This window comes from Tiliqua scincoides, chromosome 2 (assembly GCF_035046505.1).
Source record: "Tiliqua scincoides isolate rTilSci1 chromosome 2, rTilSci1.hap2, whole genome shotgun sequence".
NCBI lineage: Eukaryota > Metazoa > Chordata > Lepidosauria > Squamata > Scincidae > Tiliqua > Tiliqua scincoides.
The window spans coordinates 142,990,126-143,017,097 of NC_089822.1; the positions used below are offsets into that span (position 1 = coordinate 142,990,126).

Sequence of the window (26,972 nt, forward strand, 5' to 3'; positions counted from 1 at the left end):
GCAAATTGGTTTACGTTTTCATACTCCAAAATTTAGTGTATATGAATAGAAATCTAAAATTAATGAAATATCAGCATTGATCAGTAATTCCATGAGTTCCATCTCCATATTCAGATTCTTGTCTTCATTTCACAACCATATCCTATCGTTACAGTTCTGGAATGGTCAATCCTGGAGATCAGTGGCCAACTGTGGTAGTGATACTGAATTAGGTGGGTCATTGGTCATTGGTCTCACTGGGTATACAATGGAGTCACTTCTTATGCAGGGTTAGGTTCTAAAGTCAGTGCATAAGACAAAAATCATATATTCAAAATTATCAGCAACAACAACAACAACAACAACAACAACAAACCTTTATTAGGCATATAGTTTTACAGCTAATATCTCCAGACAGTCATGTATGAAGGTATATGTTAAAAGAGTGATAAAAATAAGGGTTAAAACACAACAAATACTTACAGAGTTGCTCCAAGTTGCTTAGAACCAGCAGCTTAGCCCGCTTCAAGTTGCTCAAATATAAAAATTTAGCAACTGGAAGGGTCTCTAATTCAGATTCACCCACCAGCAAAAGTTGTAAAGAGGAGATCTCAGAGAGACCTTTTTTGATTCCTGACAATGAGGGGAGATACTGGTCTCTGAGCACTTGATTGAAAGCACAGTGCAGAACAATGTGTGGAAGAGAGTCTGCCTCTCTGAGGCCACAATTGCAAAATCTTTCTTCCTTCGGGGGCATTTCTAAACCTACCAAGTAGGTCTTTAGAAGGCAACACGTTGCAATGGGCTAATGTAAAAGCCCTCCTTGCAAAGGGGCACTCTAAGAAGGTCAGGTACTTTGTTGACCAAAAGTATTGTTAAGATGGAAATTTTGGGGCGAACCTTTTTTTTTGTGCTGCAGCCAAAATCTCTTGCCTTCCCTTATCCTTGAAAATCTTGGTAGTCTGTGATAATGGCAAGATGATGACTATGGTGTTGCGATGATGAAAATGATTTGTACAGATTCACGTTTCCAATCTCACCCTCACTCCATAGCATCACTGAGCAGAATGCTGGGCAGTATCACCTGCACTATTTAAATTGTTCCTTTTTTTTTTTGCTGAACATGCATAGTTGAATTTGTGTAAATTACATGCACGTATGAAGCAACTCCACTGTACAGGCATCATATGCTTTAGAATTTATCCATGTCTAAGATGCTCTGAGCTTCAAGGAAAAACAGAGTGCAAGTGAAATAAACTTAAGTTTGCTTCATTAATATTTCCCTGCTTGAAGGTGTATTGAGTTTACGCTACATTAACAACCTCTAGAAATCTTTGCCTGCGACCAAGCTCCAGCCATATATTCATGTCTACTTGCAGAACCACTTCATCAGACTAAGGCCAGAGAGTTTAACTTTATCTATAAAAGTCAATACTCAGTTTTTCAGTAAGATGTTTCTAAAGACAACTTGATCTTGACAAGTCAGGGCAGGGCACAAGGAAGACTGTAGAATAGCATCTCTTCTGCCTCTGTAGTCTGCCTCTCTCTCTGCCTCTCATGGACTCTCCTCTCACAACAGGAGAGGAGACTGAACGCTTTCCACATGTGCTGCCTCTGATGCATCCTCGGCATCACCTGGCAGGACAAAGTTCCAAACAACACAGTCCTGGAACGAGCTGGAATCCCTAGCATGTATGCACTGCTGAAACAGAGATGCCTGTGTTGGCTTGGTCATGTCGTGAGAATGGATGATGGCCGGATCCCAAAAGATCTCCTCTATGGAGAACTTGTGCAAGGAAAGCGCCCTACAGGTAGACCATAGCTGTGATACAAGGACATCTGCAAGAGGGATCTGAAGGCCTTAGGAGTGGACCTCAACAAGTGGGAAACCCTGGCCTCTGAGCGGCCCGCTTTGAGGCAGGCTGTGCAGCATGGCCTCTTCCAGTTTGAAGAGACACTTGGCCAACAGTCTGAGGCTAAGAGGCAAAGAAGGAAGGCCCATAGCCAGGGAGACAGACCAGGGACAGACTGCACTTGCTCCCAGTGTGGAAGGGATTGTCACTCCCGAATCGGCCTTTTCAGCCACACTAGATGCTGTTCCAGAACCACCATTCAGAGCGTGATACCATAGTCTTTTGAGACTGAAGGTTGCCAACTAACTGCCTCTGTAGTTGTTTACCTCTTACTATCACTACACTGCTCATACTTAATTCATTAATTGTCCTGTTTCCTCTAAATAAGTGCTTTATATAAATATAAATTGGAAAAGGTCATCTACACATTTAAACATCAACACTGCAAATATGGAAGTTAATTCCTTGTAAAAGTTTTTTTTTAAATTGCAGTTGAAACAATTTTCCCTAAAGATAAATCTTAATGATCATAATCTCTAAAACAGAGTTATTTGCAGAATTGTATGCATATTTGCTCAGAACCATTAATTGATTTTGACTTACAAGGAAGTGTGTATAGGATTGCAGCCTGAGGGCCCAATCCTATCCAACTTTCCAGCACTGATGCAGTCATGCTAACAGCACTTGCACTGCATCCTGAGGTGGTGGGACAGTCACAGAGGCCCCCTCAAGGTAATGGAACATTTATTCCCTTAGAGATGTATTGCAGCTGCATTGGCGCTGGAAAGTTGGATGTGATTGGGCCCTGAGTGTTCTTAAGAACATCATAAGAACACAAGAGGAGCCCCGCTGGATCAGGCCAAAGAACTATCTAACTCAGCTTCCTGTATCTCACAGTGGCCCACTAAATGCTTCAGGGAGCACAAAACAACAAGACACAACCTGTGTCCTTCTGTCCCCTCCTGTATCTGGCATTCTGAGGTAGCCTACTTCTAAAATCAGGAGCTTGCACATACCTATTATGACCTGTAACCCATGATGGAATTTTCCCCCAGGAATTTGTCCAGTCCCCTCTTAAAGGCATCTAGACAAGATGCCATCACCACTTCCTGTGGCAAGAAGATCCACAGACTAATTGCATGCTGGGTAAAGAAATATTTTGCCTGTCTTAACTCTCCCAACCCTTAATTTTAGTGGATATCCCCTGGTTCTGGTGTTATGTGAGAGGGAAAAGAACATCTCTCTATCCAAGCTGTCTAGCTCCTGCATAGTTTTGTATGACTCCATCACGTACCCCCTCAGGCACTTCTTTTCTAGACTGAAGAGCTCCAAATGCTGTAGCCTTTGTAAGGGAGGTGCCTCAACTCAGTAATCATTTTGGTTGCTCTCTTCTGCACCTTTTCCATTTCCATTATATCCTTTTTGAAATGTGTCTCCCAGAACTAGGCACAATACCCTAGGTGTGTCCTTACCATTGATTTGTACAATGGCATTATAATATTAGCTGTCTTATTCAATACCATTTCTAATTATCCCAAGCATGGAATTAGCCCTCTTCACCATGGCTGCACGTTGGATCGACACTTTCATCGAGCTGTCTACCAGCACCCTTATGTTCTTAATCCCTTAGGTCAGTGTTTCTCAAACTGTGGGTCAGGACCCACTAGGTGGTTCACCAGCCAGTTTCAGGTGGGTCCCCATTCATTTCATTATTTTATTTTTAATATATTAGATTTGATGCTCCCACTACCATGGTATGTGACTGCATTTGGGGAAACGTTACAGACCTGTATTTTTAACAAGCTACTATGTATATTTGAACAATGGGTAAGTGTGGGTAGAATTGCAGCCTAGGATTGTGAAAAATTTTCCTGCTTGATGAGATCACTTCCGGTCATGACATCACTTCCGGTGAGTCCCAACAGATTCTCATTCTAAAAGTGGGTCCCGGTGCTAAATGTGTGAGAACCACTGCCTTAGGCTGTAATCCTATACTCCAGGGGTGCCCAAACACTGGCCCAGGGGCCATTTGTGGCCCTCAGGAAGCCCCCAATCTCCATTGAGCCTCTGGCCTGTTGGAGACTTGCAGGAGCCCACACTGGCCCAATGCAACTGTTCTCAGTGCAAGGGCTGACTGATCTCTCCTGCAAGCTACAGGCTGTGTTTTCTCTCTGCTGCTTGCTTTTTCACATCTGTGAAGCAGCAGTGGCAGCAAAGGAAAGGCCAGCCTTGCTTTGTGCAAGGCCTTTTATAGGCCTTGAGCTATTGTGAGACCTTCATTCATTCATATAAGTTCCATCTCTAATACATTTATGTAAATTTATTCAAATTTTAAATATAAATTAATTTTTTTTGCTTGGACCATGACACAGTGTCTGAGAGATCATGTGGCTCTCCTGCCAAAACGTTTGGACACCCGTGATATATCCAGTGACTATTTTTTTGGGTTATGAACACTTTGGGGATGGAACTATTTGTTTAGTGATGTAAACTGTTTTTCATGCAGAGTGGTCACACAGAGAGAGGCCAAGACTAGAAGACTCAGTGGAGAGGTATTTCCAGGGAGCTGTTGCACCAGCAGTTGGCAAGCAGACACTGATGTTTTAATAGCTTGATTTTCAAAGTTTTTATTAATCCTGACATTTGCATTCCCATTATAAATACTGTATAAAAAGAAACCTATTTGAACCATACAGTTTTGCAATGTTGGTTAAATGTTGACTGACAGCCCAATCCTATGCATGTCTACTCAGAAATAAGTCTCATTAGAGTCAGTGGGGCTTACTCCCAGGAAAGTGTGGATAGGATTGGGCTGTCAATGACTTTTGTGCAATTGACTCACACAATTCACAGTGACACATGAATGTGTGTTAGCTCACAACTGAGCAATGCAACCACTACAGCTGCTGGTACCCTACTTTTCCAACCATAACTTCAGGAACTTGGTTGGTGCTGAATTGTCCTTTGCAACAAAGGGAACAAAGACTCTTTTCCCTTCCATGATGTTAGACTGAGATCATTAGAAGTCGCATACATAGCAGTTCTCCTGAGTTTCAGTCACATGTCTTGCCATCTTAGCCCTACCTAGAGATGTCAGGAACTGAACTGAGAACTAGCTGCATGCAAACAGTGCTCTATGATTGAGCTATAGCCTTTCCCTAATTAGGTACTTGGGAGTAAACCCCACTAAGTATGTGCAGGATTGCACCCTGCTGCCATGGTTCAACAAACAAACAGTGAAGAGTGCCAATTATTTTACCCTTTGCAAAAGAAAAGTTCCAAGAAACAAACAGATGTTGCTCAATGGCTGGCTGCTAAATAACTGAGGTTTCACTCAAGTTAAGATTTCTTAACAGGTGTTGTGTAAATACCCGTGGTTTCAGGGGAAATGGCATTAGTGGCATTTGCCTCCCCCTACATTGGGATATGGAGATATAAATCAGGGGAGTTCACTCCCCAGGCACACAGTAGTATATGAAGCATGGAAACAAACTGTGGATGCTCTGTTTTACTGTTCACCCCTGTAGACAAGTCCAAAATATTCAACAGCCCATTTACTTGCATAAAATTCTGTGGTATATGACTGATTCAGCGATGGTTCTGACATGTGACTTGCCCTGCAAGAATGGTTACTTGTCCTTGGCAAAGTGAAGAATGGCTGTGCTGTAAGATTTCCAGAGATTGGTTATAAGGTTGTGCATCTATATGAATGATTTTCTTGAGACTGGATCTTTCTAGCTACATTTACAGTCTGGAAAACTAGATAGTCCTAGAACTATAACATTTCTCAACATTTGTCCTCCACTGTACCACTTCACATGGTCCACCTATTTGAAGATCCACCAGAACTAACTGGTGATGATATCATCACCAGTTACTTCTGGGTTGGGAGGCCAGATGTGACACAACCAACACCAGTAAGAGGCTGAGGGTGGACGGAGTATTGTGTCCAGTTCTGGTCCATGCATCTCAAAAAAGACATAGTGGAAATGGAAAAGGTGCAAAAGACGGCAACTAAGATGATTGCTGGGCTGGGGCGCCTTCCTTATGAGGAAAGGCTACTGCGTTTGGGCCTCTTCAGCCTAGAAAAGAGACGCCTGAGGGGGGACGTGATTGAGACATACAAAATTATGCAGGGGATGGACAGAGTGGATAGAGAGATGCTCTTTACACTCTCACATAACACCAGAACCAGGGGACATCCACTAAAATTGGGAGAGTTAGAACAGACAAAAGAAAATATTTCTTTACTCAGCATGTGGTCGGTCTGTGGAACTCCTTGCCACAGGATGTGGTGATGGCGTCTAGCCTGGATGCCTTTAAAAGGGGATTGGACAAGTTTCTGGAGGAAAAATCCATTACGGGGTACAAACCATGATGTGTATGCGCAACCTCCTGATTTTAGAAATGGGCTATGTCAGAATGCCAGATACAAGGGAGGGCACCAGGATGAGGTCACTTGTTATCTGGTGTGCTCCCTGGGGCATTTGGTGGGCCGCTGTGAGATACAGGAAGCTGGACTAGATGGGCCTATGGCCTGATCCAGTGGGGCTGTTCTTATGTTCTTAAGTATGGAAAACATGTTTGGGAGCTCTGTCCACCAAGCCTCCTACCACTGTTTGTTGTATTGCATTCCTGGTCTCACTGCTGGACAGCAGGTGTCAAGGGGTCCTGCAAGTACCACCCAACACCACCTCAAGTACCTCTGGAGGTACTGTACCACTGGTTGAGAAACACTGTCCTAGAAAGACTGTGCTTTTCCTTGTATTTGATAGTGGACATTCTGTGTGTGTGTGTGTGTGTGTGTGTGTGTGTGTGGAGATTGAGAATGCTTGTGTTAATTTTTATTTAGGCAAGCTACAAAAACCACCAAGTACCCTGGATCCTCATCTATTTACAGTCTTCACAGCACCCACCAAGATTGCTCTTTCAGAGGCTTGCTTGCTTGCTCCCCAGGAAAGTGTGGAGAAGATTGTAGCCTCAGAGCCCAACCCTATGCATCTCTACTCAGAAGTAAGTCCCATTACAGTCAATGGGGCTTCCTCCCAGGAAAGTGTGGATAGGGTTGCAGTCTGAGAGCCCAGTCCTATGCATGTTTACTCAGAAGTCAGTCCCATTACAGTCAATGGGGCTTCCTCCCAGGAAAGTGTGGAGCGGATTATAGCCTCAGAGCCCAGTCCTATACATCTCTACTCAGAAGTAAGTCCCTTTGACTGTAATGGGACTTACTTCAGAGTAGACATGCACAGGCTTGGGCTCTGAGGCTGCAATCCTCTCCACCCTTTCCTGGGAGTAAGCCCCATTGACTGTAATGGGACTGACTTCTGAGTAGAGGCTTGGGCGCTAAGTGCTGCTCCCCAGCGTCCGGCACCTCCCAAGTGGGAGAGGCAGCCTCAGCTGGGGGCCCCTCCACTGGCCCCCCTCACGCCGCTGCCTCCCCTGCGGCCGAACTTTCTTTGCTCTGGCGAGGGAGGGGGAGGGGCGGGGAGCGGAGCGAGAGGAGTTCCTCTGTGTTCCTACCCACAATGCTCCGCGGGGACGTTGACAAGTGGATCCAAGATGGCGTAGAAAGTAATGACAGGTAAGTCAGGACTTCCCCGTTTCCCGGCCGGGGGCGAAGGGCGCGGGGCTCGGCCGGCGCGCGGGCGGCGGAGGGGGCCCGGGGCCCGGGGCCGAGCCACTCTCCGCGGGGCTGGGCGGGGCCGCGGCCGGGGCGGGGGCTGAGCGGTGCCGGTCGGAGAGGGCCCTGTGCCTGCGGAGGGGCCTGCAGAAGCGGCGGCTCGGGGCTGTTTACAAGCGCAGTCCTGGCGCCCGAGGAGCAACTGCCGCGGGGGAGCGGCCTCTGCACAGGCTGGAGTCCGGAAGGAGCGAGGCCTCCGGCGGGCTGTGTCTCCCTCCAGCCCGCGCGCCGACGGGGGTGGGTGGCGGTGCCCGGGTGCTTGGTGCGCCTTTGGAACACGCGGGTGGGACCTTCCAGGCAGGCAGGCAGGCTGGCCTTTCGAGGGCGGGCGGGCGGGAGGGGGGTGAGGAAGGGAGGGGTCCTGGGGGGGCGGCGAAACTGAGAAGGTAACTCCAGAAAGGGACGTGTGTGTGTCTCCTGCAGCCCAGAAGTAAGTCTTGCTGTAGTCAGTGGGGCTTCCTCCCAGGGAAGTGTGGACAGGGTTGCAGCCTCAGAGCCCAAGCCTATGCCTGTCTACTCAGAAGTAAGTCCCATTGCTGTCAGTGGGGCTTACCCCCAGGAAAGGGTGGATAGCATTGCAGACTTAGATCACCTGCCTTCCCTCCTCCTGGCTTCTGCAGACATGCACGCCCATTCCAGCACATAGCACTGTTTCTGTGAATGAAATTGAAAGTAAATACTAGTCCATCCATAGATAAAATGTTAATTTTTTTAAGTGCATGAGAAGTATGGAAGGGTTGGGAGCGTTTTAGATATGATTTTGGATAGTAGGGATGGCTGTATCACAAATTCTTAGATGAGTGATTATTGCCATGACAAGAAAAGGACTTCTTTTGTAGGATGTGCGCTGCACAGGCACTTCTTTGGAAACTTGTGTTTAAAAGTAATTGAATGATGTAAATGTAAATGTAAGTGAAAGTAATGTTGTAAAACTAAGGGCATGGTGAATGAGAAGTAACGGTGGTTTCCTGCTCTAGAAATGTGATAATAGTTGATGGAAACAGAATTGGAAAATCATTTTTTTTCGGATGAGGCAAAACGTTACTCAAGCCACTGAATTTCAGGGCTTGTTTTTTTTTGGGGGGGGGGGGGATGGTTTGAGTACTGTTAATTTTGACAGTGTGGAACACTTTAAAGCAGAGAGTTTTGAAATGTAAACTCTGCAAACTCACATTTTGGCACAAAATTCTGTGCGCTGAGACAGAGCCTAACTTTGTAAAAATGGATCTCAGAAATGCTAAGATATTTTAACTTCCTGGGTGGAACAGCTTGAAGAGACAAGGATTTATTTCCAAATTTCTTAGGCCCAGAAGTCTGCAAGGAATTTCACACACAGAAATAAGAAGTGCACCACTTCTTTGAATTCTGTGTAAACATAACATAGTAAAAGACTTATTAAAATAATTTTAGCATCTGTATTGAGTTGAGGGATATGCTGACATGATCGTTTGAGCCACAAATGTTCATGAAGTGCACAACAAACTGGAAAAAAGTTTTCAATAATTTAAAACTACACTAGTGAAGCAACTAAGAATGTTAGCATTTTTAAAAATAAAATTAACTTTGATGTGAAGTTCTTAATAGAAAATTGTTTATGGCCCTTATTTTCTACTCAGCATAAGATCACAAAAGCAGGGAATGAGTTTAATGTTTCACTTTCTTAATTTAAGTTATAAAGTCTTCCTTTATCAGTTAGTAAGTGGGAAGGCACAACATCACATTGAAGCCAAATAGTTGCTTTTATGTTTTCATTTACTACAGTTCGAAATCATAATTGCTAGGGACGGGGATGGAGAATTTTGTAACTGATACAGAAGGCTTTGTGAGCAGCATTTATTTTTATTCTTTACTCCCATACTTTGACCAGTGATCATTCTTTTTTCAGAGATGGGTAAGAGAGCCTGCTCCCGCTCCCTCCACCTCCCTGGTTTTCTCCAGCCAGTCCCAAAGCAAGAACCCCTTGGACTCCTCCTTTTGCCCTACCTCAGCCAAAGAAAATATCAGACTGCCTATCCTTTGTCCAATGATCATCAGTTATCAGAGATGGGCAAGAGAGCCCATTCCCACCTCCTTATTTGTTGCAAAAGCAAATATTAACCCTTCCCTGCCTCTGTACTGGAACTCCCCCTGCTGTTCACCCACTTTGATTCATGCCACAAAAACAGCACACCCAGACACGGACAGAATTGAGTTTGCATGCATGGGGATGAGTGCCGAGTCAGGGGGCCCTTGACCCTAGTGTTTTGCTGAGTCTTCCACATGCGTGGTTAGGACATTCATGAGCTATGAACTGGGATGTTCCTAATTCAGATTGCACCATAGCCATGAACAGCATCATCCACTGTCTGTCAGCACCCCTTCTGGGATATGGGTATAATACTGACTTGCATTTTAGGATTGTTCTAATGATTACTGGGATACTGCATGTTAAATGACTTGAACACTTAAAAAGTGCTTTACAAATGCTATTATTTTTAAAATAAATGTTATTTTCCTAAATTTGCATGAAATTGTGGCTTCAGCCTTTACTATGATACCTACACTATAGAAATGTTGTTATTAAGCAGATCCCTCTTTGCTGTTCTATAGTCACAGACTAAATATCCAAATATGTTTTAATAAAAGAAACAGAAAAAGGAGGGGTAGTACCAGAAATAGAGTCCAAAATTTTAAAAGTCTCTTGCTGGTGTTAGGTTACAAATGTTTATCCTGGCATAATAAAAATAACATGCACAATACATTTTGATTCAAAAATTCCTTAGGATTATGGAATCTGTTATCTTTTTTTTCTGAAAAGAAAGAAGGTATCTTGAGAGTAAAGTCACAGCAACACAATCCTATGGAAATTAGTTTAGGCACAAGTCCTGTGGTGTCCTATAGGATTTTTCCCTCCAGAAAGTGGACAAAGAATCCCCCCCCCCCCTGAAAGCGCACAAAGGATTGCAACCTTAGGCAAGAAACTTTGTAAGGGAAGGGTACATGATCCTATTGCCCCAAGATAGCAAATCTGGCTTTAGATTTGAGAAGCCTGTGGGCAAAATGACCTCTGGTGGACCTCCTCTCCCTGAGTTGCACTGACTGGCTTATTAGGCAGCAGGAGTAACTATAGACAGGAACAGTGTGCTTCTCTCAATAGCACCATGGTTTGGTTTTTTTACACTAAGCATCAATCTGAGCCTTGCTTGTCATCTTCTGAATTCAGTTTAATACAATTCTATATTACTTATGTATGCATCTACTTAGGAACAATTTCATTAATAGTGTTATAGGTACAATTAATCTCTGAACTATTACATTTCACAAAATTTTGTATGTCATCCTGCAAAGGAAAAGTTTTATCTCTCATTTTAAAAAGGGGGAAATTGAGTCACCCACTAACTTTTATACACGAAATACTGTTAAAGTGACAGCCTCTGTTGCATGAGTGATATTTGATTTGTTTGGTTGAAGTGTCTGTTGGTGTATTAGAGCATGTAGTTGACATGCTGCTAAGGGCGCAATCCTAACCCCTTATGTCAGTGCTTTCTAGCACTGACATAAGAGCAATGCAGCTCTGAGGTAAGGGAACAAACATTCCCTTACTTTGAGGAGGCCTCCGTGAGTGACACCCAACTGCAGTATGCTGCACACGTCCCATTGACACTGCTATGCCAGTGCTGGAAAGCACTGACACAAGGGGTTAGGATTGCACCCTTAGTGGCAAATACATGTAAAAATATTGGCTTTCAAAGAGCATATTCTGTTTTCTAATGGTGAATTAGTCCTCCTAATTATCCAAAGAATTGTGCATCTAAAATATTCACAAGGGTGAGAATTATAATGCCTACTCACTTTACATATTTTCTAGCTTACACTATTCTTTAAATATTCCCTGCCTCAAATACTCACACTTTCCCCTCCTACTCCATTCCACATGCAGTCTGTGTATCTTCACACTTTCCCTAATATATACTCCTGTCTTACACACATAGCTCTGTGCTTTTGCCAGTACTGTATTTTAGACATGTATTTAGGTATTGATTCTGCTCTGATGTGGATGAGCCATCCCTTTGCTGCCTGTGTTTCACCACATGACTGACATTTTTGTGTATCCTTTCCCCCGACCCTTGAATTGCTAGCACATGCTGCTTTGTGGTTGCACTCTACTCCTCATCGTAGTGAAAAAATGTCTGACGGGGAGATAGAAGCCATGATGAGGTTCCTTGTGTATAATTGCACTCCCAGGACGAAACAACAGGAAACTTCTTGTGAGTTTAGTGACCTAACAGACTGTTGTCCATACATTTCTTAGGACTTGCTTTTGACTACTGACTCATAGGTTTTTTATCCTTTCAGGGAAATGCACCACAAAGGGCATTTCAATTTTTATGTCTTTCCAACTGCAGCCCCCCCCCCCCCCACAATTTTATTGGTTGGTGTTATTTCAGGAAGCAGAATGGCTACTTGATATGCCATGTGTTAGAAGACGAGTTTGCTACTTGACAACTCAGTGTTGAAGAAAGGTGATCTGGACTAACTGAGCTATTTCTAAGGTTTTTTGTTAAAATTACATTCAACATGCTTTCTTTGAATGCATCAGAAGCTGTCAGTGGAGCTGGGAGTCAATCTTGGGTTTCCAGACAAATGCATCTTGCCTTTTTTATGTGCATTGCTGCTTCTCTCTTTGTTTTCCAAGAGGAGGAGATTGTTAAAATAGACCTTGCCATTTTAAAGTTCTCAGTGCACTTACTTTAGAATAAAAAAACATGCAGTGTTTCCTATATATAACCAAATTGAAAATTAGAGTGAGCATTTATCTGCAGCCTCTTTATACTATCACAATGCTTTTGAGTAGATGAAGCTTTCTTCTTACTATTTGGAGCAAAATAATACTGAAACTCTGTCAGACTGTTATTTTGAAACTCAAGGCTGAATTTTCCCGGTGATCCCATGTGGAGTACCTTCTGTGATATCGTGTGAGAATCTGTGTGTGCATGGAAGCATCATCAGCAGTTGGCCGTAATATTAGAACTAGATAAGAAAAACATCTCTGAACAATTATTATGAACAAATGGCATTGCCACTTTTTCTCTACTGGAAATGTAACAATGGAGGCACCATTTTCATTGTTCTTTGTTGCCTCAGTTTTGCCAGTGCTATTTGTTTCTTTATCCAGTTCATCCAGAACCTATGGCATTCACTGTTTTTCCATACTTCCACCTTTTCCATTGCATATTATGCTGGCAAATAGTATATATAGAGCCCAATTTCTTTGAAAGAGCTTGTCTTTTAATATTTCAGAATCCAATCTGTTACTGCAGTCTGAAACCTACTTACTCAGATATCTAGTGTTGGCAACCTTCAGTCTCGAAAGACTATGGTATCGCGCTCTGAATGGTGATTCTGAAACAGCGTCTAGTGTGGCTGAAAAGGCCAATTCGGGAGTGACAATCCCTTCCACACCGGGAGCAAGTGCAGTCTGTCCCTGGTCTGTCTCCCTGGCTATGGGCCTTCCTTCTTTGCCTCTTAGCCTCAGACTGTTGGCCAAGTGTCTCTTCAAACTGGGAAAGGCCATGCTGCACAGCCTGCCTCCAAGCGGGCTGCTCAGAGGCCAGGGTTTCCCACCTGTTGAGGTCCACTCCTAAGGCCTTCAGATCCCTCTTGCAGATGTCCTTGTATTGCAGCTGTGGTCTACCTGTAGGGCACTTTCCTTGCACGAGTTCTCCATAGAGGAGATCCTTTGGGATCCGGCCATTATCCATTCTCACAACATGATCGAGCCAACGCAGGCGTCTCTGTTTCAGCAGTGCAAACATGCTAGGGATTCCAGCTCGTTCCAGGACTGTGTTGTTTGGAACTTTGTCCTGTCAGGAGATGCCGAGGATGCATCGGAGGCAGCGCATGTGGAAAGTGTTCAGTTTTCTCTCCTGTTGTACTCAGATATAGGTACTCAGATATAGGTCATGCTGATTTCAGTGTGACTTATTTAGGGCCAAATCACATGTGCACTAAAACACTTGGGAAACTTCTTCTATTTCCTTAATACACCATTTGCAAGCCATATTTTTCCCACTTGAAATGTCCCACATGCCACATTCTCTGCCGCTAGTGTAGGAGTTATACAGTATTTTCATTTTATGGAAGCTGCCTTGGGTGGTGGAAAGGTGGGGGGAATATCTTAAATGAATGAATAATTCTCCCATCTGCCTACCACTGATGCTAACCCATTCTCTCTTGTAATTAGGCTTGGGTTCACCTGCACAGTTACTCTTCTAGTTCAAATCTGTGCAATTCCTTCACTTTTCCCCTCTGCTTTCCAGTGAAACTGACAAGGTGTAAGAAAATGCTGTCAGTATCACTACTTGTAGTTCCTTTCATTTTAATTAAAGTGCCTCTGTGGGCACAGGTGCTAGTGTGCATATATGCCATTTGGAGGGATCTTGCCCCTCCCCCCCAAACTCCTCTGTTTTCCTTGGGGCAACAGCAGCAATGGGTAAAGGATAGGTGAGTTGAGTTGTCTGTTTGCTAGGACTCATCTGACTAGGCTTTCCCCTGAGGTCAGTGTTGCTGGAGAGCTGGAGGGGGGGCAGGAGTTGATGGAGGAAATGTGTAAAAGTTTATCCAAAAAGTACTCATGGACATCTCTGTGGAAAAAGTGGTTGGATGGAGGACTGAAAACATATTTCAGTTTGAATTCATCAGCTTTTACAGAAGAAGGAAAAAATACTGAAACATTGAAAATCTCCCTTGCTGCATGGCCAGTTATTAATTTAAAACCCTTAAAGTGCATTTAAAACTGCATTTTGGTGTTTCACACACACACACACACACACACACACACACACACACACACACACACACACACACACAGACTACCTATGTGAGGAAGTTTCAAAAGCCAATTAAGTGGCATTCATGAAAACTGTCAAGAAGGCGCGCTTAGCATTGCTGCTTATGTGGTTGGTGTAAGTCAAATGTGAGGTTCCTAATGGGAAAGTCTGGCCCAATATTTTTGTGATGAAAAGAGCATGGGGAACATGTTTTGTCCCTTTTGTTGAGATTCCGAAACCTGAAAGATATATTTGTGTGGTTTTTGTTTTCTGTCTCTCTCTCTTTCTGTTGCTGCATAAATGCACATGCCCTCATAGGCCATGTGGAAAGATTTAACATGTGTCTGGTTTGTGTTCTTGCATAATTTTCAATCAGCAATGTGGACCTTGGATAAGAAAAAATGCTCCCTCTTCCTTCTGTTTTTTAATTCATTTAAAAACCTGCCTCCACCATTACTTCTGGACTCTTCAGCATACTGGGCCTTGTAGAATTTTTCATTGCTCATGTTGGATGCAATGGGATATTAATGGCATTTTCTATTTTAAAAAATACCCACACAATATACAACCTAAGAACAACTCATAGAATGGAAAAACAAATGGAGCAGCAAATCAGTATAAGTTTTTGCTACATAATCTGTCACTTTTTCAGGATTCTGAGAATTTCAACTTACATCTTTTAAAAAAGGAGCTTTTATATTGCAAAGAAAAGTTTGAACTGTCTTGTAATTAATATAATTTTGTTCATCTGCATGGCATTTAGTTTAATAAAATTATTTGTGTTTTCTAATCACAGAATTAAAAGTTGGCAGTTAGTGTAAAATTTTAGACCAAACTATTGCTCAGTGAGTGCTGTTTATATGGCAGCTGCAATTTTTCACATAGTTGTATACAGCAGTAATAAATAAAATTTATTTCCACTAAATATGTTAAAATTGGAGTGTCAGAGATCAGAGTTGTATTTAGAATTACCTGCAGGGATAGGTTGTCATTGTGTTGATAGAGATGTCTGTTGGTGAGCCACAAAATGATTCAAGTTAGTTATGCAAATCCTACTGTGATTTGTTTTTGTTGCACAGTCTCCAGAAATACTTGTGATACTGAGATCTGCCTGAATAAGGTGAATATTGTATAGTCTTTTGGTTTACATTGCTTAGGGACTACATCTCATGATCTTGCTTGTTTATAAAAGGCTGATGCTCCCAGAAACTCTAGTGGGTAAACAGTGAAGGATAAGGGCAGTTGAACAGTTGATATGAATGTTTGTGTATGTTAAAGTTGCCAGAAGTATAAGCAGAAATTTATACCCACTAGTTTTTGAGCAGTTTGCTCCAGCTTACAAGGGTATGCATTACTCCGTTGTATTCAGTATGCATGAGAAATTTTGCATGCTGTTGTGATGAAATTACCTTGATTTTAAACCTTCCATACATTTGTGGTATTTGCTTACTGAGGCACATTTTATGAATGAAGATGATCTTATATGTTAGAAGTGAACTGGTAATGGCAAAATCAAGCATTCTGTATATACTCTTGCAACTTTTAACCATTTCCCTAATTGGACATATAAATATTTGTATCTTCTTCAATGCCTAGGAACAAAATTTCATCAAAAAAGTAGGAAGATGTATAATGGAAAGCAGAGTAGTTTTGCTACTGTGTTTCTCCAGAAAAGCGATTCTTAAACTGTAGACCACTGAATATTTCAGGTGGTCCACAGAAGAAAAATTAGAAAAATGTGCTGAATGCCTTTTTATGTACGGCTTGATATATTTGAACTGATTAAGGAAGACAAAAGGAAATGGGAAGCATAAGTAAGTAACAGATAAGTATTGCCATGTTGACACATGCTCTCTCTGACACATTTGTCAGGAAAGATTTGTCTAGGGCCAGGGCAGCATATTTTTATATACATATCTCCATATCCATCCCACCTTTCTATCAAATGAGGACACTCAAGGCAGCTCACAATTAAAAACATATTAAAAACATAAAATATACATATATAAAAGACATTAAAGGCCTCCCTAAATAAAAAGGTCTTAAGTTCCCTCCGAAAGGACTCTAAAGAGGGAGCTGTTCTCAATTCCAGGGGGAGGGAATTCCACAAATGGGGAGCCACCACTGAGAAGGCCCTCTTTCTTGCCGCCATCCCCCTCACCTCTGCTAGTGGTGGCACAGTCAGAAAGGCCCCCTCTGATGACCTGAGAGAACGGGTTGGATTGTATGGAAGGAGGCGATCCCTCAGATACCCTGGAGCCGAGTTGTATAGGGCTTTAAAGTCAAAGCTAACACTTTGAATTCAGCCCAGAAACGAACTGGCAGCCAGTGTAGCTGCCAAAGCAGTGGCCTGACTGAGTTGAACCAACGAGCCCCAGAAACCACACGGGCCGCCGCATTCTGCACTAGTTGCAGTTTCCGGACTGTCTTCAGAGGCAGCCCCACGTAAAGCGTGTTGCAGTAATCTAATCTGAATGTCACTAGGGTATGGGTCACCGTGGCCAGGTCTCAGCGACCCAGGTATGGTCGCAGCTGACAAATCAACCAAAGCTGAGCAAAGGCTTCCCTGGCCACCGCCGCTACCTGGGAATCCAGAAACAGCTGCGGATACAGGATTACCCCCAAACTGTGGACCTGCTCCTTCAGAGGGAGTGCAACCTCATTCAGAGCAGGATGATAACAACCCAATCCAAAGCTGCCCAGTGTCCAAAGGAACAGTAATGCCAAAATGGCTACCACTGCATCCTTTGGACACCATGGCAGCTGCCAGAGTCTCCTCAGGAAGGGAACATTCCTCCCCTTCCCCCAGATAAGGGTTCCGGTCCCGCAATGGATCTCCTCCAGTCTGTGCTGGCAAAGCCAGGGCAGACTGGAGGAGCTGCGTGTTGGACTTTTCAGCTCAACACAGAGCACTGGATCCAGTGTAGCAGAGCTCTGCTGGTCCCACCCCCCTCCCACCCTGATTCTTTCTCCATTCCGAACACCTCCCCCTACCCCAAGAAACCTTACTGCCACCCTTGTTTCAGGTGGCGTCCTTCTGGTGCTGGCCGTCCCTACACAGAGGGTGCCGTAAATAATAATAATAATAATAATAATAATAATTAATAATTAATAATAAATAATACAGGTATTTATATACCACCTTTCTTGGTCTTTATTCAAGACTTTATTCAAGGCGGTTTACATAAGCAGGCTATTTAAATCCCCGTAGGGATTTTTACAATTGAAAGAGGGTTCTATCTCTCAAGAATCACAACATTCAGATGTTTCTTTCTGATCTGGTTTAACGTTCTGGCCTCCATCCTCCCACGCTCAGAGCAGATGGAATAACTCAGCTCAGCTTGTCAGCTGCTTCAAGGTCGCACGGTGCCGGTGGCCTCGAACCGGCGACCTTTGGATGTTATCTTCAGGCAAATGGAGGCTCTACCCTCTAGACCAGACCTCCTGCCCATAAATGTACTTTATGGCACATGTTTGACACACAGCACAGGCAGTACACTCATACCGCTGGCACTAAATAGCTCAGGATTGAGCTCTTAGAGTGCAGAAGAAGTGGAGTTTTAACATGGAAAGCTTTTGAGTAGTCTCTTATGTAATATTCTAGTAAAACTAGTCAAAGAACCATTAAGCTGGATCAGTCCACAAAGCACCATCATTTAAAGATCACTGTCCTAGGAGTAATCATATTGGACCTTCTAGTTCTTTGTTTGGTGTTTTATTGGGTTATGCTGCACTAAAATAGTCAAGCCAATATTTCTACTATAGAGGTGCATTCCCTTGTCAAGAATCTATTTCAAATCTCTTACAAGCCACCTATAATTTTCTAATTATTCCTGAAGCATTTTGAAGAAATAGCCAGCAAATGATTTTGCAAGTTGCACTCTTTAAACCCACATATTTGGAAGTAAATTAATCCAGTGGGGTTTGCCTCCAAATAAATGTGTTTAAGGTTAAGATCTGACACAGTAAACAAGCGTAGTTTGACTTGGTTTTCAAAGGAGGAACATATTAAAATAAATCAGTTGATCAATAAAAGTTGTAGGAAATGTAATAGATGTTACCTAAAGTCATGCAATAGTGCAAATATTATGTTGTTAGAGGTTTGTGTGTGTGCAAAACTACATTCCAGGGATGTCTGGAATTCCTTGGGCATTTATTAGGGAAAAATATAAGTAATAGAAGCAGGACTGGCCCACTGGCCCAAGGTCTTCTGGTGTCAAATGCTGGCCCCCTTACCTGGAATGTGCCAGCCTGTGCTCCCCCAGTCTCTAGATTGGAGCCAGGCTCTAGCCCACCACTCTCTTCTCCACATTTTCTCTTCTGCACCATTCTTCTCTTCCTTTTCCAGTCTCTGGTGTGAGAGAAGAGGAGGACCACCAGTGGGAAAAAAGTGGCTGTTCCCCTGCCAATCTGCTGCTGGAAGTGACTGCCTCAATCCACCTCATAGATGGGTCAGCCCTAAATGGATGGCAGTCTTCCCTAAAAGACAGTTTGCCTACCATTCCTGATTTTCCCCATGCAGTGTCCAGCTATAGAGGAGTTTTGGTTGTATTATAAATTCAAACCGGATAAGGGCAAGGCCAGCAGGCTAACCTGCACAATAACTATGGATACACAAATCCTAGCATCCTCTGCAATACCCAGGGGTCCCGTGGGACTCAAGTCAGTGTGGAAAGGTGTCCTTGATGGCAGAATATTTGAAAGGCTCTGTATTAGGTAATTGTACTTGTTGATTTGAGGATGATGGAATGTAGTCGCTTCGTAAGACATTAACCAAAAGCTGAGGAAGTGAGGAGACACTAACCTGGTTACTGAATAAACTGATTAATGTTCTCCACTTATTTTGTACAAGTATTATGCTACTCTTAGTCCTTTGTATTGTTGGATTATGATTACTCTTTGAACGAATGATTATTATTTTCCTAATGTAAAAGGAAACTTTGATAATTCATTTTTGGAGCCTTTAAATTGGAGGCTAAGCCAGGAAAATACTGCTTTAGAGAAATTTTTGTGTCTGGCTCATTAAATGTGAAATTTCCAGATTATGTCTCCAAATTTTATTGATTTGATAGATTGATCTGATTTCTATTGATCTGATAGAAAGATGGAGTACAAATTTGGCAAAATTGTATTATTTTTAGCTTCAAAGGTTAATTACTGTTGTAACCCAGTAATGTCAGAAACTGTAGAAAGTAAAAAAAGAATATTTGGCATACGTGTGCTTGATTTATGAGAGTGTTTGTTCTGAGTAATCTAACATTTAGTCTATAATCCAGCAGACACTTGGGTGTCTTAATTAGAATCTTTTCAGTTTAGTGTCCACTGACTTCCAGTTGCAAAGCACTCTGAATTGGAAATGAAAACATAGCGTTTTAAGACAAGCACTTTTGGCAGTGAGACAGATATTCTTGTAATACTGAACATGTTTGTACTTCACCACTCCACTTTGAAAATGCTTTTTGTGTAGGGAAAGAGAATCTTTCTTGGATTTCCAAAGGAATGTCTAGCTTAGTGTTGAGAATGTCATACTAGAAATGAAGAACTCATGATACTAACTTATTTTTCTAAGTTCTGGCATTTATGCGTGTTTTATAGAGAACAAAAATTACTCTGATGTGAGGAGCTTCCAGTGTAAGGGTGAATCAGTGGAAGCTACGTCTGCAACTTGCGTGAGCAAAAATGCTTTTTGTCAAGCACTAAACTGACGTTGGCAAGAAAGAACCTAGTTTAATATATTTAGTATATGAAATTTAGTATTATCTGTGCTCTGCAACAATGCATAGTACAAATAAAAGTTAGAAGTATTACATCTTGAAGTGAATGGCTGTTTCCAAGACTTGACTACATACACTGATTTTCTGCATTGATTTATTTTTAAATGTTCTATGTTAACACTCTTGAAGACTCACATTTTGAAGATATTACAAATCTAGAGGAGAGATTAACCTGCCTCTTACGTTGAGTGCAGCTAAAATTCCAGCCAATTAAACCCTCTGCTATAAGCGACAAAGAGGGGTAGTACAAATCATGTTTATGTCTACTTCACTGGTTAGTAAATGCAACAGAGGAAAAAATAGAGGATATCATTGCTTCCCTTGTATGTCCTTTTGGAATTCTTTGAAAAGGTCAACAGGCATGCGGATGTGGGAGAACTGAATTTTCAGAAGGCGTTTGACACTGTCCCTCACCAAAGGCTGCTGAGGAAACTTCACAGTCATGGAATTAGAAAGCAGGTCCTTTCCTGGATTAGTTCTGGTTGAGGACCAGGAAACAGAAAATGGGTGTCAATGGACAATTTTCACAATGGAGAGAGGTGAAAAGCGGTGTGCCCCAAGGATCTGTCCTGGGGCCGTTGATTTCCAACCTGTTCATAAATGACCTAGAGACAGAGTTGAGCAGCAAGGTGGCTAAGTTTGCAGATGACACCAAACTTTTTCAAGTGGTGAAAACCAGAAGGGATTGTGAGGAGCTCCAGAAGGATCTCTCCAAACTGGGAGAATAGGCAGCAAAATGGCAGATGCATTTCTATATAAGTAAGTGTAAAGTAATGCACATTGGGGCAAAAAATCAAAACTTTACATATAGGCTAATGCAATCTGTACGTCCTGTCTCCCTAGTGAGGTGTGGCTAGCTTCCAGGGGTGTCGCCAGGCATCTCGGGAAGAGAGGCTGCTCTGCTCTGCTCTGCTGCACGTTCTGCCTGCTGACTTGCTGCTTTTCTGCAGCTGTGAACTAGGTGGGTAGGGCAGCGTGAGACTGGGAGGGCGTGTGAAACATGGTGGGGGGAGGTGGGAGAGAAGGCTGGCTGGGCAGGCAGGCAGAGGTGCCGCATCTTATCATGGAGCTCTCTCCATGTGCAACCTCACCCCAAGGACTACATTTCCCAGTGTGCCCCTTGCCCTGGGCATCCTGGGATTGGTCAAGGCTGGAGGAGAGAAGAGTGCGGAGGTGTTGCATCTGATCAGCACAGGGCGCACTTCTGGCAGGCTTCAAAGTAAGTACAGGCAGTGCAGCGCTTTCCTCTGCTTGGGAAGGAAGGAGCCAGCCTGCTCCTATTGGGGGTGTGTCCAAATGCCCCAGCCTGCATCCCTCCGTCTTGCCTGGGGGGAACAGGGGTGGCATCTGTGTGTTGGGTGTGTGTGTGTGTGTGAGAGCAGCATCCATCTACTTTGGGGTGAGTTGTAATCTTGCTGGGTGTGGCTGCAATCCTTTCCACACTTTCCTGGGAGTAAGCCCCATTGACTCAAATGGGGCTTACTTCTGAGTAGACCTACATAGGCTTGGGGTCTGTGTCAGCTTAACCAAGGATCCTCACCTTTCTCTTTTTCCTCCCCCTTCAAAAAAGAAAAAAAGCCACTCTTGATGGCTTTGTCTCCAAAAATTAATTAAAAATAAAAATCCCCATTCCTTTTTAGCCATTTCCCTTTTTCCTCCTGCCTCCTTTTGGGGGGGGGGGTACTCTGTTGGCTGCTATTGTAAGACAAAAGGCACAATCCTAGCTAGGTCTACTCAGAAGTAAGTCCTCTTGTGTTCAGTGGGACTTAATCCCAGGAAAGTGGGGTTAGGATTCCAACCAAACAGACTCTATGTCTCAGTTTGCATAAGTTTACAATTAGCAGATACACACAAAACAAAGTCTTCCCCTCCCCCAGCAAATTCATCACTTCCCCCCTCCCTTTGCAAAACCCTGCAGGTGTGCTGCTAACAAACTCAGGGCACAATCCCAACCAGGTCTACTCAGAAGTAAATCCTATTTTGTTCAATGGGGCTTACTCTCAGGTAAGTGTGGTTAGGATTGCAGCCTCAGAGTGTTGGCAGGAATCTTGGGCGGTGCTGGATGCCCAGCTCGATGAAAGTGTTGACCCAATGTGCTTGACCCAAAGTGCGGCGGCAACGAAAAAGGCAAAGTCTATGCTTGGGATTGTTAGAAAAGGTGTTGAGAATAAAATTGCTAATATTATAATGCCGTTGTCCAAATTAAGGCCACACCCGGAGTATTGCGACCAGTTCTGGTTGCTACATTTCAAAAAGGATATAGTGGAAATGGAAAAGGTGCAAAAAAGAACGAGTAAAATGATTCCTGGGCTGAGGCACCTCCCTTTTGAGGAAAGGCTACAGCTTTTGGGGCTCTTCAGTCTAGAATAGGGGTGCCCAAACCCCAGCCTGCGGGTCCCCATCTGGCCCCCAGGGGCTCCCCCCACCTCCAATGGGCACCCGGCCCTCACCCTAGTCCGTGCTGGCCTGCTGCGCAAGCTCTGCGCCTTGCTCTCCCTCGCTGCCGCTGAGCTCAGTGGCAGCGAAGGAAAGACAAGCCCAGCCAGCGTGCAGGGCCTTTTATAGTGGGAAAGTAACGTCTCGTGTTACTTCCCACTATAAAAGACCCTGTGCGCTTGCCTGCTTGTCTCTCTTTCTAGGCTGTGGGCTGGGCTGGGATCAGCTCCGGTTTGACTAGGCTCCCCTCCCCTCCTGCAACCTGAGCCAGGGGAGAGAGAGAGAGAGAGAGATCACCAGGGAGGGGAGCCCAGCCCAGCTCGCAGCAGGTCTCCCTGCTGAGGGAGGGAGGGCTGGTTGGCTGGACAGCCAGGCAGGCAAGCAGGCAGGCAGCAGCAGCAGCACATGGGCAGGCAGGTAGGCATGCAGCTGGGCAAGTAGGCAGGCAGCCCAAGCAAACAAAGGAGGGAGGGCGAGGGGGCAGGTGAGCAGGCGGGTATGTGAAAATGTGGAAGTTCCCCCCCTCCATTTGTGTGTGTGAGTGAATGGGATCATAAACTGGCATGAAGATCACCCCCCCTTTCTTCGGGTGAATGTGATCATAAACTGGCATGAAGATCACCCCCCCTCCTTCGGGTGAATGTGATCATAAACTGGCATGAAGACCCCCCCCTTCTTCGGGTGAATGTGATCATAAACTGGCATGAAGATCCCCCCCTTCTTCGAGTGAATGTGATCATAAACCGGCATGAAGACCCCCCCCCCTTCTTAGGGTGAATGTGATCATAAACCAGCATGAAGATCCCCCCCCTTCTTCCGGTGAATGTGATCATAAACTGGCATGAAGATCCCCCCCTTCTTAGTGTGAATGTGATCATAAACTGGCATGAAGATCCCCCCCTTCTTAGTGTGAATGTGATCATAAACTGGCATGAAGATCACCCCCCCTTTCTTCGGGTGAATGTGATCATAAACTGGCATGAAGATCACCCCCCCTCCTTCGGGTGAATGTGATCATAAACTGGCATGAAGATCCCCCCTCCTTCGGGTGAATGTGATCATAAACTGGCATGAAGACCCCCCCCTTCTTCGGGTGAATGTGATCATAAACTGGCATGAAGATCCCCCCCTTCTTCGAGTGAATGTGATCATAAACCGGCATGAAGACCCCCCCCCCCTTCTTAGGGTGAATGTGATCATAAACCAGCATGAAGATCCCCCCCCTTCTTCGGGTGAATGTGATCATAAACTGGCATGAAGATCCCCCCCTTCTTAGTGTGAATGTGATCATAAACTGGCATGAAGATCCCCCCCTTCTTCGGGTGAATGTGATCATAAACCGGCATGAAGATCCCCCCTTCTTCGGGTGAATGTGATCATAAACTGGCATGAAGATCCCCCCCTTAGGGTGAATGTAATCATAAACTGGATTGAATTCATTCATTCATTTTCTGTCTCTAATATATTCATTTATGTAAATTTATTCAAATTTGAAATGTAAATTCTTTTTTTCCCCCGGCCCCCAACACTGTGTCAGGGAGATGTTGCGGCCCTCCTGCCAAAAACTTTGAGCACCTCTGGTCTAGAAAAAAGGCACCTGAGGGAGGACATGATTGAGACATACAAAATTATGCCAGAATCAGGGAACATCCCCTAAAATTGAGTGTTAGGGAGAGTTAGGACAGACAAAAGAAAATATTTCCTTACTCGGCGTGTAGTTAGTCTGTGGAACTCCTTGCCACAGGATGTGGTGCTGGCACCTGGCCTAGAGGCCTTCAAAAGGGAATTGGACAAATTTCTGGAGGAAAAGTCTATCACAGATTACAAGCCATGATGTGTATGTGCAATCTTCTGATTTTACAAGTGGGTTACCTCAGAATGCCAGATTCAAGGAATGGCACCAGGATGCAGGTCTGTTGTTGTCTTATGTGAACCCTGAGGCATTTGGTGGGCCACTGTGAGATACAGGAAACTGGACTAAATGGTCCTATGGCCTGATCCAGCAGGGATGTTCTTCTGTTCTTATGTCAATAATCACACTGGTGTCATGGTTTGGCTAGAATGATGGGTGTGGACTGGCTTACTTCTTTGAAAAAGATTGGGCAGAATGCATCCTGCATATTTTCCTCATGTCTAAAGTCTAGATAACTTTTTTTATTAAGTGAATCTAGGGATCTGGTTCAACTTAGGTAAGTATGTACAGGCCTGGGCAGTGTGGCACAGGGGACTGGAGAGAGTGGTGGGAGGGTGGAACAGAGGCAGGGAGGGGATAGTTTGGGGCAAGAGAAGGGCAGACTGGGAAGCGAATCAGCCCTGGGAGTTGGATTGGCCATGGCAGCACAGGTTGGATCCTAACCCCCAGCCCCAGCCCAGCCAGCATTACACAGGCTGCTTGGATTTGTGCTCACAAAATTGAGATGCAGATCTGAGTAGCCCCATGGGGCTGGTTGGATGCAACATGTGTAAGAGGTATAAAACCCCTTACTCTCAGTTGCACCCAAGCCTGCACCTACTTTGTACTGGATTCAGCACAGGTCAGTTGTCCTGCCTATTCCAGTGCAAGATAGGATTGCACGCTAAATTATGTAGGTATAAGAGTACCTGTATTATTAAGGTTACTGATCTTAAAAGGTTTTTTAAAATATTTGAATTTCTCTGGAACTCAATCAAGAGCATGAGACTGGTATATGTATTCAGGCATTATGTATTTTCATTTATGGTGCTCTACTATTCAGTCCGTTTATGTTACTGTAACTTGGCTGTGACTCAGAAACTCATGAAACCTTCCACTGGGTCATTTCAACTTTGGATTACAATAGCATGTTTGGGGGGAATCGTTGGGTTGTTTTTGATGGGAAGAGCAAACAGTTGATGGTCTTGAAGGTTGGTGTGATGTAACCCTTCAAGTTCATTCCATATGACTCAAGCATATTCCATATGTCTCATACCAAGTATTCCTGCTACATAAAAATGTAGGTTGTATAAGGGATCAAGAAAATTGCCTATATATTTTTAAATAAAGGCTAACTATCCTATTGGGACATGAAAATCTGAGAGGTCTAGAAAACTGCTGGTGCCTTATCTGTGTACTTGGTATAAAAATGTTATCAGGAATGTTTGTGCAAATACCCTGTCTCTCTTCTTACTAGCTCCAAAATAAAGATAAGAGGATTAAGCTGCAGATTTAGTATACTTGTCATATAGTGTTCTGTTAACTGTAATATTAACCATTAAATTAAAAAAAAATCAGTGTTGAATATCTCTTAATCAAATTGTTAGTCTATTTTAATTGCTGTTTTGTATTGTGCAAATCCTGTGGAAATTATTTAAAAATTTCATTGTATTTTGTAACTGTGGTCCCTTTATTCATTAGATGCAGTATCAACTTATCCAATTTGGGTGTTTGTGGATTAAAGCAGATGGAACAGGGTGGTTCATTTTGTTGCATGTACTAGGTTTTAGCTTAGTGGAAACTTTGAATATTATAAGGAGCCCTTGAACAGTATGCCTAAAACAACTTGCAAACACACAATATGTGTTTCTTAGCCAGAAAGTCATACCATGCTAATTGTACTCCCCCCTTTAATGCTGTTTTTATTAAAAAGAAAACTATAATTTCTTACAGTTTTTATAAGGAGATAAATGAAATGAAATAAATGAAATACAGGTCCAATCTTGTTATACACAGAGTTTTTATTTATGGATTTGATTGAACATGAATGGCCACTGCAAATGAAAAGGAATGTGCTGATCCCTGGAGAAGGGGAAAAATGCATCTCTTTAAAATCACAGTTTAAAAAACTGCTTTTCTTACTGTTGCAGAGAGATATTCATGTACACTATAACAGGTATAACCTAATTATCTACAGATTTTTCACTACTCATGGAAAAATTCACAGATTTTTATATCTCAATGGGTTGAGAAGGGTCCTTTAAATTAAAGCAGGGGTGTCCAAAGTTTTTGGCAGGAGGGCCACATCAGCTCTCTGACACTATGTTGAGGGCCGGGGGTAAAAAGAATTAATTTACATTTAAAATTTGAAAAAATTTACATAAGTGAAAATATTAAAGATGAACTTATATGAATGAATGAAGGTCTTGCAATAGCTCAGGCTGGCCTTTTCTTTGCCTCTGCTACTGCATCACAGACATGAAAAAGCAAGCAGTGGAGGGAGCCCTCATCCCACAGCTCATGCGAGAGGTCAAACAGTCGCCCTAATGCTGAGATCAGTTGCATCGGGCCAGTGCGGGCTCCAACAAATCTCTGGAGGGCCAGAGGCTCATTGGATACTGGGGTTACCTGAGGGCCGACTTGAGGGCTGCAAGTGGCCCCAGGGCCGGGGTTTGGGCACCCCTGAATTAAAGGAAAACAGTCATTTAACAACAGCCTCATTAATGCAAGAGAGGGCAAGCCATCAATCATTCTCTCTCCAGGCAGCTT

General features: G+C 43.5%; 1 protein-coding gene across 2 annotated transcripts in view; it reads left to right on the forward strand.

Annotated features, from left to right (window-relative positions):
- The first annotated feature begins 7,379 nt into the window (after positions 1–7,379).
- The window catches only part of HELZ (helicase with zinc finger), a 170,069-nt gene continuing 150,476 nt past the window's right edge, over positions 7,380–26,972 (forward strand). For both annotated transcript variants that reach the window (XM_066613958.1, XM_066613959.1), the window contains exon 1: positions 7,380–7,413. The gene's annotated coding sequence lies outside the window, so the exon portion shown is untranslated. The remainder of the gene's footprint in view (positions 7,414–26,972) is intronic.